General features: G+C 34.5%; 1 long non-coding RNA gene across 1 annotated transcript; it reads right to left on the bottom strand.

The window, feature by feature from the left end:
- Positions 1–4,213: 4,213 nt before the first annotated feature.
- LOC120144803 lies at positions 4,214–6,810 on the bottom strand. The gene is made up of 4 exons (XR_005518061.1): positions 6,713–6,810; positions 6,557–6,615; positions 6,206–6,275; positions 4,214–4,354 (listed from the first exon to the last, which is right to left on the bottom strand). It is a non-coding gene; the product is annotated as an uncharacterized LOC120144803 (long non-coding RNA).
- Positions 6,811–16,125: the final 9,315 nt, after the last annotated feature.

Genomic DNA, 16,125 nt, shown 5'->3' with positions numbered 1-16,125 from the left:
AAACAAAACAATCCTCTAGGTGCAAATGGTATATGCCATGCCCCCTTCTTCGGCTGTCAATGCCCCTGAATCCATTAGGTTTTGGATCTTGCGCTTCAGCGCCTTATAGTTCTCAGAGGAATGTTTGGAGCTTCTTATGTGGTAACAGTTAACAGCTTCAACATTGTAGTCCTTAGGATATGAGGATTCTTTTCTTAGATCATCCTAGTCGGCTTTGTCCTATCATCAGCTGATTAGGCTCTTTAATGTTACAATCTTGCTTCCATGTGGTTAAATTCGCTTCATCGAGTCCTTCACGACTTAATTTCATGTCTGTGAAAATGCTTAAAATGTAGATGAAAATACAAAAAGGCAAAAATGCAAAATGCAAGAATGCACGAAATGTTCGAGGCATTGATCCACAAAAGTGTCCATTATTATAAATAATCCTTATTCAGACAAAAATGTTTTATCTTGTAAGAGATATAAAAACAATAAAAGGTATGTTCGGACTAAATCTTCTAGACATCCATCCAAGATACTTTCTTCCATGACTCGACTGCTTCTTTGATCATCTTCTTAAAACTGTCACCGTGATACATAAACTCTGATATAGATAATCCATATGTTGTTGGGACAAACTGATGTGCCCCATACTGTCTAAGTGCCAACAACAGAGCATACCCAACTGCACCTCAAAGTCCAAATAGGGTCATAGTGTCAGAATTCCCACACTTGAAAAGAACATCACTGAGGAACAACCAGGGGGCTCTCCAGGTAATATCCCGGTCCTGAAGATGAGTGAAGACTTTCATCCATTTCTCTTTTGAAGTGCCTTCATGTCATGTCATGGTGATGAACTCTCTCAAAGGTGAATACGTAGTGATAAATCTACAGTAGGCAACCCCATTAGTCTTTCAGAAGTGGATGTGAATCCAGAAGTGGATGTGAATCCAGACTTGAAGGAACTGAACACATCCAATGAATCTACCTCCACCAGCTCTTCGGTAATGGTTGAGAGACCAAAAGGTCTCGGCTGAGATGGTCGGTGCTGGGTTGACTCGTTTCGGAAGTTGCTCAAACAGTTCCACCACGGCTGCGTCAATGCATCCCAAAACCTTTGGAAAGATGATCAAGCCATCCAGACCTAGTGCAAAAAGGTCTATAGTCTTCCATTCATCACGGTGGTCCTTCATTAGTTCCCTTATGTGGATCCACTCAATTCCTTGCCCGTTACCTTTGTTTCGGAGTCGATCAGTCACCCATTTTTCATCAACTCCTGCAATCTTAGCCAGTCCGTTCTTGAAAGGCTGACTCTTGATGTGTTTGATGTAGGCTCGCTCCAGTTTAATGCTTTCACAGTGCAATAGTGTAGTATACTCCTCGATGGTAGGTACCATGTCCTCCTGGTTAAAAGTGAAGCAACTGTATCCCAGGTTCAAAAATTGAACCAAGACTCTGATTAAGGGCTCATCGGTCTTAACATGAAGCAAAAATGCAATATCACCATACCGCTGACTGAACTTCTATTTCCGATCATTCTTCCAACTATCTCAGATGTCTCGAAGTTCTTGCACATTATTCTGTTTTAGGTTGATAGAGGCGTAGCTAACCAGCACTGACACATAGCTTCCTTGAAGACTGTCTCCCTTTTCCTTCTGAGTCTTCTCGGACCATAGTCGTACCTCGGGGTTTTTAATCTCTTGTATTACAACACCTTTGTCCATGGATTCAGATTATTCGAGTTTTAACAAACACGTTTTAGTGGATCAATGACCTCTTTTATGATGCAAGTGATGAAAATAAAATAAAATAAAATAAAAGAAAGATGAAAAGAGTTAGTGAGGTGAAAAAAAAATAATAAAAAACGATCATAAAAATGAAAGTCCTACCCCACATGATATCTACCCCACATGCTTATTATTCCTACCCGGACATGATCTCTATCCCGCATGCTACTTTCAAACAAATCCTAACCGCATATTTGTCTAGTTCGCATGCTTTGAACAGAAACTAAAGCAGGAAACAAAGCAGCCTAGGGTTTGGAATGAGGTTTTGGGGTGGGCTCTAATTCTCCATGGTCTCCCGGTTTAGGTGCTAAAAAATGGTACCCGAGTTCTCCTTGGTGGTGCCCCCTTGGGCTTGCCAGACCCTTAGTCCTAAACCCATCACAGGCTTGTGTGGACTAAGTTAAACTCGAGAGGAAACATTCCCTTATGCCCATACGGAGAATAAATTCACACGAAGGCATAAGGTATATGAATCCCGAAGGTTACTTGCTAGGCCCATACGGAGAATAAATTCACACGAAGGCGTCGCTTTCACCCCCACTTAAATAGGGTTCGGAGCTCGGGTATAGAGCCTTTAGATGAAAAATCTTTAAGGGCTGAAATCATTAAAAAACGGTCAGTACAACTATTTACTTCGAAAATATAATCAAAAGTAAGCAATAATGATCGAAATGTTACCTTAAAATTTAAACTTACCCTTTTCATTAAAAAAAAACAACTGGAAATTACCTTAGCCTGACTCACTTACGGTCCCCAGCGGAGTCGCCAAGCTGTCGCAGCCGTCTTTCGGTTGGGCCTCGGAATTGGGCTTCGACTTGAAAAATGTGGATTGGAGTCGCCACCGATCATTTATTTAAAAATAAATGGGTTGATCGGATACCCTATTTCTTACCTGATCTGCGTCTTACCAGAAATATGTCGGGCTCGGGAGTCGGTTACGGTCAAGGAAGGATTAACACCCTTGAACCGCCCTTTCGGTACTACATAATTTCCAGTTGTCTTAATTAAGAAAAATAACAAGTTAAATTAAAAGGTAAAGTTTCGATCCTAATTACTTACCCTTGATTGATTTGAAAAAAAATCGAGAAATGTGTTAAATAAACAAGGTAAAGAAAACAAATAAGATACAAGGGAAAAATAAAATAAATAAAATAATAAGTAAGATAAGAAAAAAATAGTAAAGTAATAATTATATATAGTAATATTTGAAAAAAGGAAAAAGAAATATAAATATATATATATATATATATATATATATATATCAAAGTATTAATAAAATAAATAAGTTGTATATGTACATCAAATACTTAAAAATAGAAAAGTTACCCTCCCAATTCACCGAAAGTGGGGGCTTTAGTAAGAAATAAGACAAAAATTGGGCCCTCTAGGTTAGTAGTATATAATATAATGTTTAATAATAATAATGATAAAGACACAAGGTTTTTTTAAAAAAAATAATAATATAATAATAATGAATAAAAAAACGAAAATAATAAAAAATAATATAAATATATAAAGTTATAAGATATATTACATAAATAAAGAAATAATCAAATAAAAATAATTAAGAATATATATATTTAATAATATGTATATAAATAAACTATTAAAAGTATAAAAAATACATACGACTAGATAAAGATAATTATAATATATATATAGTAATATTAGACTTATAAGTAAAATATTAAAGAAATATATATATAATAATAATAATAAAATATAGTAAAAAAATCAAATGAAAATAATTTAATATATATATATACATATAATAATAATAACATGAATAATAAAAAATGAATAAAATATCCATATAATAAATAAAGGGACTAATATAGATTTTTAAAAAACTCTTCCACTCCTTTAACCGAAAATCAAATAGGTTTTTAAAAATAAGCCTCGGGGTAGATCTAAGTTCGAAACATCGAAACCCCACCCATTTTGGTCATCGGCGCAACCCACGTTTTGGGTTATTCGAACCAAATTTCAAGAAAAATAACGTGCACATGCAAAAGAAAGAAAAAAGAAAATGCTACCTTTTATTTCCTTTTCGAATCCTTTACAATAGCTTTGCCTTTGTATCTTCCCGTGCTTTCCTCTATGTTTTGTGTCTAAATCGTCTTACAATGGTGAGTTATAATAGCTATTTATAGTGATTGTGGATCCTATCTTTAGGAATTTAAATATAGTAGAACTCTATCCTATTTTTTGAATCCTAGCAAAATTCTATCCTATCTTTAGGAGTTTGAATTCTAGTAGGACGAAAAGGTGTGTTGACACCCATAAATTGACATGGGAACCAAATCTCAATCGACGATGTCAAATTGGACCACCAAAGTGATCCTACAAGTCAGACTCACAGAATCACAATTTATTTAAATAGTTAAAAACTAATAATGTCATTATAAAAAAATAATTATTTAGAATGGACATAGCTCCTTCATTTGAAAACCAAAATACGCAATAAAATAATTTACAACTGACTCGAATAAATTCGTAATCTCTATATGTCTTCATCGTCTTACTCTAGTACTCTCGTTGAGACTCCTCTCATAACATCGTTGTCCCATCGTGACCCTCAAAACCTGAACGTGTAAAGGTAATAATTAAAAGAGTGAGTACACATCGACCATACTATATTTCATGATTCTCATAAATTCAACATACTAGCCACTTACGATCTTCATCCATTATTCAATGATTCTCATAGTCTTATCATAATAAGACAAGATCATTATACTTACCCAAAGTCTAGGGATACCATATCTTTTCTCATTAGATTACCTCTCACATTCTATCATATTCATGATCTTAATAACTCTAAGTTCATTATATAGTAGGCAAAGTAATTATTTAATCTATGATATTCCTTTGATTCATTAAAGTGGTCCCTATCATAATAGTCTCATCATTAATGGTTTATCTGATAATTGCCTTATCCAGATTAACATATTTAATCCTATCATCGACGTAGGTAAAAGATCATGCATATAATCATCAGTAACCAACACGTGTACATTATGATTATAATAATTAGTAGCTAACACATGTGACCATGCATATAATCATCAGTAGTAAGCGCATGTATATCATGTATATAATCACATTAGAAAGTGTGTATATATCATGCATATAATCATCAGTAGTAAATACATGTATATCATGCTCACAATAACCAGTAGCAAACAAGTGTATATCATTCTTATAATCATCAAACCAACACATGTATATCATGCATAGAAATATTTGTATTTATGTGTTGTCATTAAATATTATAAGGACACTAGAAGTAAACTCTAATAGGGGTTATCTAGGTGACTCGGGCCAAAGTTTGATACCGACACGAAATCACTCCGCTATGGAAGATGAACCATAGGACCAAACGCATCAAAGGGTCAATATCATCACGGAGTTACTCCACTAAGGTGAAAGATCTCGAAAGACCAAGACACAACTGCTCGACCCTAGGCATTCCATTGTACCAACGACCTCTAACTTGTTTTCTTGGGCAATAACAATATCAAGATGCTTGTAATACACTTACCTCAGTATAGTCAATCATTAATAGGAATAAACATAATAGCTTACCTCAAGCCTCCCTAACATCATGCATTAAGTCATGCAACATGACAATCATTTATGCATCACACAAATATAACTCTAATCATTTGTAAAGTTCATTCGACATTTACCAGCTCATTAAATCACTATGTTTTGATCATTTAGGTACATAAGGGTATTTTGGTCATTTTCATCTCCAACGAGTACTTTACTCATTTATAAGAATATTACATGTAATTTACGACTTAAATCCTTTTGTTCGTTGACTGTCTCATTAATACTTTAATTATCTCACCTTTAAGGTGTCTAAGGACTTTCGCTAATTAATCCCTTTAACACCTAAGTGTATTTTAATCTTTTAACACAGAGGGTTTCCCAATCACTTTTATTCTTAAACTGTTCTTACTCATTTATCTCGTGTTATTCTAAACATGTAACTAATTAAGAAATGCCCCAGATTTACATAGCAAAAGTCATAATAGATATTTCAAACTTAAAAATACGTTTCCAGCCTAAAATCAGGTTTCCAACTTAGAAATTCGATTTACAACCTAAAAATAGGTTTAAAACTTAAAACCATGTTACAACCTAAAAATCCAGTTATAATCTAAAATCTGGGTTGCAACATAAATTCTGGCTTACAACCTAAAATCTGGCTTGCAACGTAAAATCTTAGTTCCAACACTTAATTCTACCAGTGTAATTATCATATAATAAGGAAAACTAAGCATGATCATAGTAGTTCCACCAATCAATTTATCATTAAAAAAACTCTTAAGAATTACTACTCGAACCCTAAATCGGGTGTCCACTTACAAGCAAGGCATTGAGATTAAGAAAAACATGAAACAATCCGGAGTTCGAGGGATACTCACCTTAATTTCTTGAACTTGAGCTTACTAACTTAGTCCGAGCCTTTGGCCATTTTCCATGAACACCAGCACTCTAGAAATTGAACATGGCATAGATTAATTACTCTCAAAAATAAGATAATTTATTAACATCCAATTAATAACTTATTAGTACTAATCTGCTCATACAAAACTATCAGGGCTCAATTCGTATTCAAATCTCTTAGGTCACATGGCACCATATAAACACTATCTTGACAACCAAGAACACCTTTTAAGGAATGAATCAAGAAAGAACCCCTAATAATTACTCAAACTCGAACAAATAATCAACTTAATATGGTCATAACACCACTAAGGATTAGAACACCCTACCTTGTTGCTAGAATCCCAAGATGGAGCTCTTTCACCTTTACCTTCCTTCTTATACTTATCTTAAAGGAAATGAAGAGATAAACATTTTAGTCTCTCACAAACTATCCTCAAATCTAACTAGAAATGGAGGAAATGAAGGAAAGAGGGAGACATTACCTTGTCTTTCTATCACCCATTGACTTGGAGGAGAAGAAGATGAATAATTCTTTTCATCTTTTCTCTAAATCTTTATTTACAACCAAACTTATTTATTAATAAATAACAACCACACATTTCATTTAGATCCAAGGTTCTAAATTGATAATGGAAAACCCATTTAATCTAATTATGCATAAGAAAAATATCTTATAACTTTTGGGGATAATAATTCATTAAAGAGTCCAACTCTTCTCTTATTTTCACCTTGAAGATGAGTAATTCCTTTATTTTAATTTAATCACTATTTCCAAAAATAAATTCTAACAAATAAATTCTAACATATAAATTCTTTATCTCATACTTCAAATTTAATCCCATAACACATAGAAATTGTCTAACTTATCCTCGAAATAATTTTATTTATCAATTTAGTCCTTAATGAAATTTTTCATAGTTCTTTGGTCAATGGTTTCTTAACTCCTATTGTACATTTTGTTATAAGAAAGTGTATTTCTTCTATGAACAATATGAATCTTTGGTATGCTCGATTGAGGCATGCTACTTTAATCAAAATGAACAAGATTGTTAGCTTACCTGCCACTCAACTTTACCATGAGTTCATACATTTTGGCATCGTTTGCCCTCTAGCTAAAGAAGCTTATCTTCCTTTTCCCATCACGTGTCATATTTCCTTTGAACCTCATCTATATAGATTTATAGGGACCATATCGAATATATACCCATAGTAGTCATCGTTCTTTTTTGACAATTGTAGATGACTTTACAAGCATGAGTTGGGTATATCTTTTGAAACAAAAAGTGATGTCATTCTTTGTCTTAAATAGTTTATTGCTTTGGTTAAAACTCAATTTTCTTCATGTGTTAAAATATATGGAGTGACAATGGATCCGAGTCCTTCATTTAAGGGTTTTCGATTGCTTGTGCTATGCAACAAAACCAAATTATAAGGATAAGTTTTCCCCAAAGACCATTCCTTTTGTTTTTTTTCTTGGGTATTCAACCTCTCAAAAAAGATACTTGCTCTTTAACCTTGAGACTAAGACCTTCTTTGTAAATCGTTATGTGGTTTTCCATGAGCACCTCTTCCCCTTTCGTTTTCACGTGTCCAAATCAACCTTTTTTTTCCATTGCAAGATATTGTTTATGATCCTGACTTTTTATCTTATGTTCCTTTGCCATCATCGATGTTCGGAACCAATATTTCTCAATCTTCATTACCCCAAGCTCCAGCTTCAACACCCACATCATACTATTCATCACTCAACGTTTGACAACCCTTTTTACCTCAACCCTTAGATTTACCTTCTTCAGCCTCAGTTTCTTCCTCTACCCCACCACCTTTATTGCCACTGAACCCTGCTAGACATTTACCTCAAGCCTTAGATTTACTTGTTTTATCTGAACTTATTTCACAACCTTTGTTTCCCCAAGATCCCATTTTACCTGAGTTTGTTCCTTGTTGAACGTCATCCTATGTTTCTAAATTTCCTTGTTGGATCAATGAATATATTTGCAGCAATCAATCAACTTCATCCTCAGGTCAGCATTCTATTTCTAATCATGTTTCTTAATCTCACTAACCTTTTCACACACAACCTTTCATTTTTGTTACTTCTCAATTTTTTGAACATACCTCTTTCAAAGCTGTGAGTAATGACCCTAAATGGTTACAAGAAATAAACGAAGAAATCTAGGCTTTAAAATCAAATCAAACATTGTCGATCATTCCTTTGCCTCTCGGGAAAAAGGCCTGTTGATTGTAAGTGGGTCTATATGATCAAATATCTGACTGATGGTAAATTTGAATGCTACAAGGCTCAGTTGGTCTCCAAAAGATATACACAAAGGGAGAGAGTTGATTTCTTAGACACTTTCTCTCATGTGGTGAAAATTACCACTTTTCATTTCATTTTAGCTCTTTCTTCTATTCATGGTTGGCCTTTATACCAGGTGGGTGTTTACAATATTTTTTTTGCAAGGTGACCTTTATGAGGAAGTTTATACAGCTCTCTTTCATGGTTTTTTTTGTTCGAAAGATAATAGGGTTTGTTGTTTACATAAGTCTCTTTACAGTTTGAAACAAGCTTTTCGTTAATGGAATATTAAAATCACTAAAGCATTATCATCAACTAGTTATGAGAAAAGTCGCAATGATTATTCCTTATTAAAAAAAAAATGTAAGGGAGTAAGTTTGTGGTTGCTTTGGTTTACATTGACGACTTGTTGCTTACTAGAAATGATGCAGGTTTGATTAAAGAACTTCAAGATGTCTTGTATAGAAACTTCAAAATGAGGACTTGGGGACTTTGAAGTGTTTCCTTGGTTTTGAGGTTATACGATCCAAGGATGGGATCTTGTTGAATCAACATAAATATGCGTTCGAACTTATTCAAGATACATGTTTAAGGGGAGCCAAACCGGTCTCCACTCCTATGGAGCAAAATCAGAGGTTAATTACCCAAGAGTTATCAGATTTTGGATTCTCAACATGTTGTGACTGACTTGGTTAATCGTGTAGAAAGTGTTAGTCTAGTTGTATAGTTTGTTAGTTTGTTAGCTTTCAGTTATTGAGTTAGTTATGGGAGTTGTTTGTATATAAATAGAACTTATTTGTTGTAAATTGAAAAGATGAGGAATAAAAGGTTAATTTTACCCAAATATCGATTTTTATTTTTAACATGGTATCAATTTACCCCAGGTGATTCTTTGGGTCATTTTCATATTTGCCCATTTTTCCCTTCAACCCGTATTCTCTTTTTTTCCGGTTTGTTCACATTTTTTGGGTGATTTCTTGCGAAGAAATGAATGCCCCTGACACCACCTCCGCGTGCTCGACTTCAATCATTCCTTATTTCTACATCCATCTGATACGCCGGGGGGCATTCTTGTTTCTCATCGCCTGGTCGGCATTGTTAACTACAATATCTGGAGCCGTTCTATGAAGATTGCGCTGCTGGAAAAGAAAAATTAGGTTTTGTTGATGGCACATGTTGCAAAGAGGACTATGATGAGTTCTTGCACTTTCAGTGGGAACGCTGTAATACATTTATCCAGTCATGGATTCTCAATACAGTGAGCACTGATCTCTCTGCTGGAATCGTATTCGCTTCAAGTTCTGCTCATATCCGGACTGATTTGAAGGAGCGATTTGACAAGGTAGATGGATCTAGATTAAAGCTGTTATGGGATGAATATCATGCCTTAGTTCATTTTTCAACCTGTAATTGTGAGGCTTCTCAACAAAACTCTAAGCATCTTGCCCAATAGAAATTGTTACAGTTCCTTATGGGTCTGAATGATATGTACTTAGCAATTCGTAGTCAAGTCTTTCTTATGCAACCTCTGTCGACCGTTAATCAAGCCTATTCCATGATTGTGCAAGAAGAAGCACAACGAGTTCAGCTATCTACTGTTTCGGGAGTAACTGCTATGTATTCCAGTGCTTCTGGAAATTCAGATCGAAGGCGTTTTACTGGAATTTGTGATTTCTGCAAGGTAAAGGGCCATAAGTGTGAAAATTATTATCACTTAAATGGATTTCATCATAATTTCAAGTTCACCAAGAAGAAGAGTCCTCAGGCAGCTCTTGCTATGAACTCCTCATTACCCGATTTTAATCATGAATCACGTTTTGGTGATTCCAGTAATATTTTGGCTGCTCCAGTTTCCACAACAGCTCAGTATCATCAGATCCTTGAGTTTTTGAATAAAACTGCCTCGGTTGATGCAACATTCAATCTAGCAGGTATTGATTCTAAATGCTCACCTACTTACTGTAATTCTTTTCATTGGATACTTGATACAGGGGCTACTGATCATATGGTGTCTGAAATCCACTGTTTACAATCTCTTACTTCATGTGAGTATAGTCCTCGTTCTGTCCATTTACCTACTGGTAAAACTATTCCAATTACCTACACTAGTAGTTTCTATTTTAATTTAACTATTATTATTCCCAATGTATTGTATGTACCTAACTTTCATCATAATCTTTTATCAGTGTCAAAAATTACTAAAGACCTCAATTGCAGTATTATTTTCTACCCTCATTTTTACATTTTGTAGGATCTCTTCATTGGGAAGACAAGGGGGATTGGTAGGGAGTCTCGTGGTCTCTATGTTTTTTATTCCAAGGATTTTGTTTCTGGTTTCTTCTGTTAATAACACAATGATTTGGCATGCACGTTTAGGGCATGCCACTTCTATTAAAATGCATAAGAATCCTTTTTTGTTCTATTCTTTTGAGTGAAAACTCTGTTAAACAATGTTCTGCCTGTCCTCTTATAAAACAATCAAGGTTACCTTTTCCTATTAGTTCTTCTAAATCACTTAAACCTTTTGATCTGATTCATATTGACTTGTGGGGTCCCTATAGAATCTCAACACATAGCAGTCATAGATCTTTTTTGACTATTGTAGATGATCAAACTAAACTATCTTGGGTTTATTTACTGAGACTTAAGAGTGATGCAATCTTTTTTCTTAAGCAATTTTTTACTCTTGTCTGAAATCATCATTCTAATTCAGTTATGTATGTTCGTAGTGATAATGGATGTGAGTTTTTTTAGTGATAATTGTTCTGAACTTTTCTCATCTCTTGGAATTGTTCACTAAATCTCTTGTGTTCATACACCCCAACAAAATGAGGTTGTTGAACGCAAACATAAATATCTTTTAGAGGTAGCCCGTGCTCTTTGGTTTCAATCTCATGTGCCTATCAAATTTTGGGGTGTGTGTGTTTTAACAGCATGTTATATCATTAACAGGCTTCCTACTGTTGTTTTAAAATGAAAAGTCCATTTGAAGTTTTCTATAAAAAATCACCTAATCTTTCTCATCTGAGAGTGTTTGGTTATCTTTGCTATGCAACTAAAGTTAATTATAAGGATATTTTCTCCAAAGGCCTCACCTTCTATCTTTACGGGTTATTCATCAACTCAAAAGGGCTATATACTTTTTGATCTTTATACAAAATCTTTTTTTGTCAATCGTGATGTGGTCTTTCATGAGACTGTTTTTCCCTTCTCCTTTCCATTGAACAAGTCTTCTATTTTTTTCCCTGCTCAGCCTCTCATTGATAACTCTGACTTTCTTACTCTTGACATTTCTGTATCATCTTCTCCAATAAATTCTGTTTCACCCAGTTTATCTTCCCCTTCTTCTTCTTCTGTATCACCTCAAGTCTCAACTAGTTCACCTATTCAACCTCAAAATCAATGTTCTAGTTCACATATTCAACCTCAAAATCAATTTCCTAATTCACCTATTCAACCTCAAAATCAGTTTCCTACCAATCTTCATCTCTTCGAAGTAAGTATCATATTTCCAATTTCATTTCTTACTTTCATTTACCTTCCAAAACTCAAAGTTTCTTATCATCCACTTCTCATTTAATTGAACCAAAAACCTATACTGAAGCCATTACCAACCCTTTGTGGATCCAAGCAATGAAGGAAGAGATTGATGCTTTGGAGTCAAACAACGCTTGGTCTATAGTTACTTTGTCTTCAAAGAAAGTTACAATAGGTTGCAAGTGGGTGTACAGAATTAAGTACAAGGCCAATGGAGATGTTGAACATTTCAAAGCTCGCCTTGTTGTTAAAGGATTCAATCAAAGAGAATGAGTTGATTTTGTGGATACATTCTTTCCAGTTTCTAAATTAGTCTCTATTCGAACTATTCTTGCTCTTGCCTCCATTTTTTCTTGGCCCCTTTATCAAATGGATGTGTACAATGCATTTTTGCAAGGTGACTTAGTTAAAGAAGTATACATGGCAGTTCCTGATGGGTTTTGCAGCCAGGGGGGAGTCTAAGGTTTGTAGGATACATAAATCACTTTATGGACTGAAGAAAGCCTCTAGACAATGGAATTTAAAGCTAACAGAAGCATTACCTACAGCTGGTTACATGCAGAGCAAGTATGATTATGTAATGTTTACAAAATAACAAGGGAATGATATAGTTGTCTTGTTGGATTATGTTGATGATCTTTTAATCACTGGCAGCAATGAAGTAATGATAGTAAAACTAAAACACATTTTGAATGAGAACTTCAAAATGAAGGATCTTGGAGAGTTAAAATACTTTCTAATATTGGAGGTTCTAAGCTCAAAAGAAGGGATTATGCTAAATCAACGAAAATATGCTTTAGAACTGATTGAAGAGAGTGGAACAGGGGGAGCTAAACCAACTATGACTCCTCTAGAGCAAAATAAGAAACTCACCACAGCTGAATATGATGAAACAACTTGTAGTGATGAGCAATTGTTGCAAGACAAATCTATTTTTCAGAGGCTCATAGGTAGATTAATATATCTGACTCACACAAGGCCAGATATTGCTTATGCAGTACATTCTCTAAGTCAGTTTATGCATAAACCAAAACAATCACATCTTGAAGCTGCATTAAGAGTGGTAAAATACATCAAGAAAATCCGGGACAGGGGCTTTTACTAAGTGCAGCAAGTGAATACAATTTGTTTGCTTATTGTGATTCTGACTGGGCTGCTTGTCATATGACCAGAAAATCTGTAACAAGTTTCTGCATTAAACTTGGAATGTCACTGATTTCTTGGAAGTCTAAGAAACAAAACACTGTTGCATGCTATTCTACTGAAGCAGAATATAGAAGGATGGTAGGAACGTATGCTGAAATAGTATGGTTGAGAGGTTTATTAGCTGAGTTGGGTTTGAAAAATATGGAACCAGCTAAGCTAATGTGTGATAGTAAAGTAGCCTTGCAGATAGCAGCCAATCCAGTTTTCCATGAGAGAACTAAACACATTAAGAGAGATTGTCACTTTGTCAGAGAAAAGATTCAGGAAGGCTTGATACAAACTGAACACATCAAGACAGGGGAGCATCAAGCAGATTTAATGACCAAATCCTTGGGTGTACATCAACAGGGGAGCATCAAGCAGATTTAATGACCAAAGATGTCTTTACAACCACCAACTTGAGGGGTAGTGTAGAAAGTGTTAGTCTAACTGTATAGTCTGTTAGTTTGTTAGCTTTCAATTATTGAGTTAGTTATGGGAGTTGTTTGTATATAAATAGGACCTATTTTTTGTAAATTGAAAATATGAGGGATAAAAGGTTAATTATACCCAAATATCGAGTTTTATTTTTAACAGATCGTACAACGTATCAAAGGCTAGTTGGAATGCTGTTGCATCTCACTCACACAAGACTCGATATTTCATACTTGGTCTATCATCTCAGTCAGTTTATGCATCTTCCTAAGCAGTCTCATCTTGATACAACTCTTCGGGTTGTTCGATATATTAAAGATAGTCCTGGTCAAGGGATATTTTTTAAGGCTACTAGTAAATGTGAGCTTCTTGTGTTTTGTGATGTTGATTGGGCTATATTTTCCATGATCAGGAAGTCTATCATTGGCTTCTATATCAAACTAGGGACTCTTTAGTCTTATGGAAGTCAAAGAAACAAACTAAAAATGTTTGATCATCTACTGAAGCTGATTACCGGAGCATGGAAGCCATGACTACTGAGCTGGTGTGATTAAACAGATTGCTTGTGGAACTTGGTGTTACGAGCTCAAAACCAGCACATGTGATTAGTGATAGAAGGGCTGCTTTATAAATTGCTGCAAATCCTATATTTCATGAAAGCATGAAACATATTGAGATCGATTGTCACTTTGTTCGAGAAAAAAAAAACAAGAGGGACCAGTCCAGACTGAGTATGTGGCATCCAGGGAACAACAAGCTGATATAATGGATAAAGTTTTAGGTTTCCAGCAACATGGGTACTTATTGTTCAATTTGGGGGTCAAAGACATTTTTCCCCACCAACTTGAGGGGGAATGTAGGAGATTAATATGTGCAATTATAGTTAGTTTCATTCTATTACATTACTGCTAATTTGTTAGGTTGATTAGTTTAGCTGTATAAACAACTCTTAGTTAAATGAATATGCATGAGAGAATATTTCCTCAATTTACACGGTCTCAACAGATACTCTCAAAATGAAAAATGATACATCTTTCCAATTGTTCGATTTGATATCGATAATGTTTGATAATATCAATATTGTAGACACTCATTTTCGTTTGAGGTTACTTTAGGGTTCCTATTATTAGTGTAGAATATAATATGATATAACATGTAGTTTCAAAATATATAATACTTATTTTTTAGAAAAATATAATTATATATATATTTGGAAATATATAATATAGATTTGAAAACATATTATATAATTTTTGAAAATATAGTTTTGAAGACATATCATAAAATAAATATAGTTTTCAAATATATATATATATATATATATATATTATATGTATATTTCAATTATTATTTTTATTATTATATATATATTATACGTATATTTCAATTATTATTATGATTATTATTATTATTTATTATTTATTATTTTTCTTTTAATTTAATTTTTTTAGGTCTAATGTCCAGTGTCCAAAGTGGTCCGGTTCAACATGGGTGACAAAGACCCAATCTGCCTGACCTAACAGATTGGGATTCAAGGAAGTCCAAATCAAGTAGAGGCCCAGTAGATGGACCCGCCTGACCCAGCAGACCAATCTGCCAAACCCAGAGAACAAGCGCATAATGGACAAAATCACAATCACGAGAGCCCAAGATGTCTGACCCAACACCCTAGGGTTTCATCATTGAGTCCAATGTCACACAAGTGAAGACCGTTAGATCAAGAAATAAATGGACGGCTAGGATCACGAGCGACTATGGTTACAAAAACCTATTTTTTATGACACATGCACAGTTGATCCACAACCGTTAGATCTGCAACCAATACAATGGCCCATAACACACTAGAGATGTCAAAGGTCATCAGTTGGATGATTATTTTTTGCATATCCCATGCCATAACATCATTGTTGATTTTTCCGGCCATATTTCTAGCAAAGAAGCTTGGGAAAATTCCCCAAACAAAGATAACCAACGCAACGATGGAAACCGAAAACAAAAACAACAACATAATCATCACCGATTTTGGGATGATTTGTGTGACCTCTGACCGGAGCGACGATGATGCGAGGGTAGAGTGGTGGCCGGTCAGGGAAGGGTGTCTATTTTCTAGGCTTGCTTGGGAGAGATTTGAGAGAGGAAAGGGAAACATTTTCGATGAGGGGGAAGAGAATGAGCAAAAAATATAAAAATGGGGTTTTTATAAGAGGGGTACGAGCATAAATAGGTAATAGTTAAATTCTTTCCGTCGTCCCTTCCATTTTGATATGTAATTCATTTTGGTCCCTTATTACAATTTTACCTTTCAATTTCTGTTTTCTTTCAATTTAATCCCTTTTCTTTTCTTTTTTTTTATTAAATTGGTGCCCTAATCAAGTTTTTCTTTTGCAACATTCATTTTTTTGATTTTTACTTATTTATTTTTTATTATCCTAACATTAA

Source organism: Hibiscus syriacus, unplaced genomic scaffold, assembly GCF_006381635.1.
Source record: "Hibiscus syriacus cultivar Baekdansim isolate YM2019G1 unplaced genomic scaffold, ASM638163v2 tig00110890_pilon, whole genome shotgun sequence".
Lineage (NCBI taxonomy): Eukaryota > Viridiplantae > Streptophyta > Magnoliopsida > Malvales > Malvaceae > Hibiscus > Hibiscus syriacus.
Note: the sequence above shows the minus strand (reverse complement) of the source record. Positions and strands in the feature narration are given on the sequence as shown.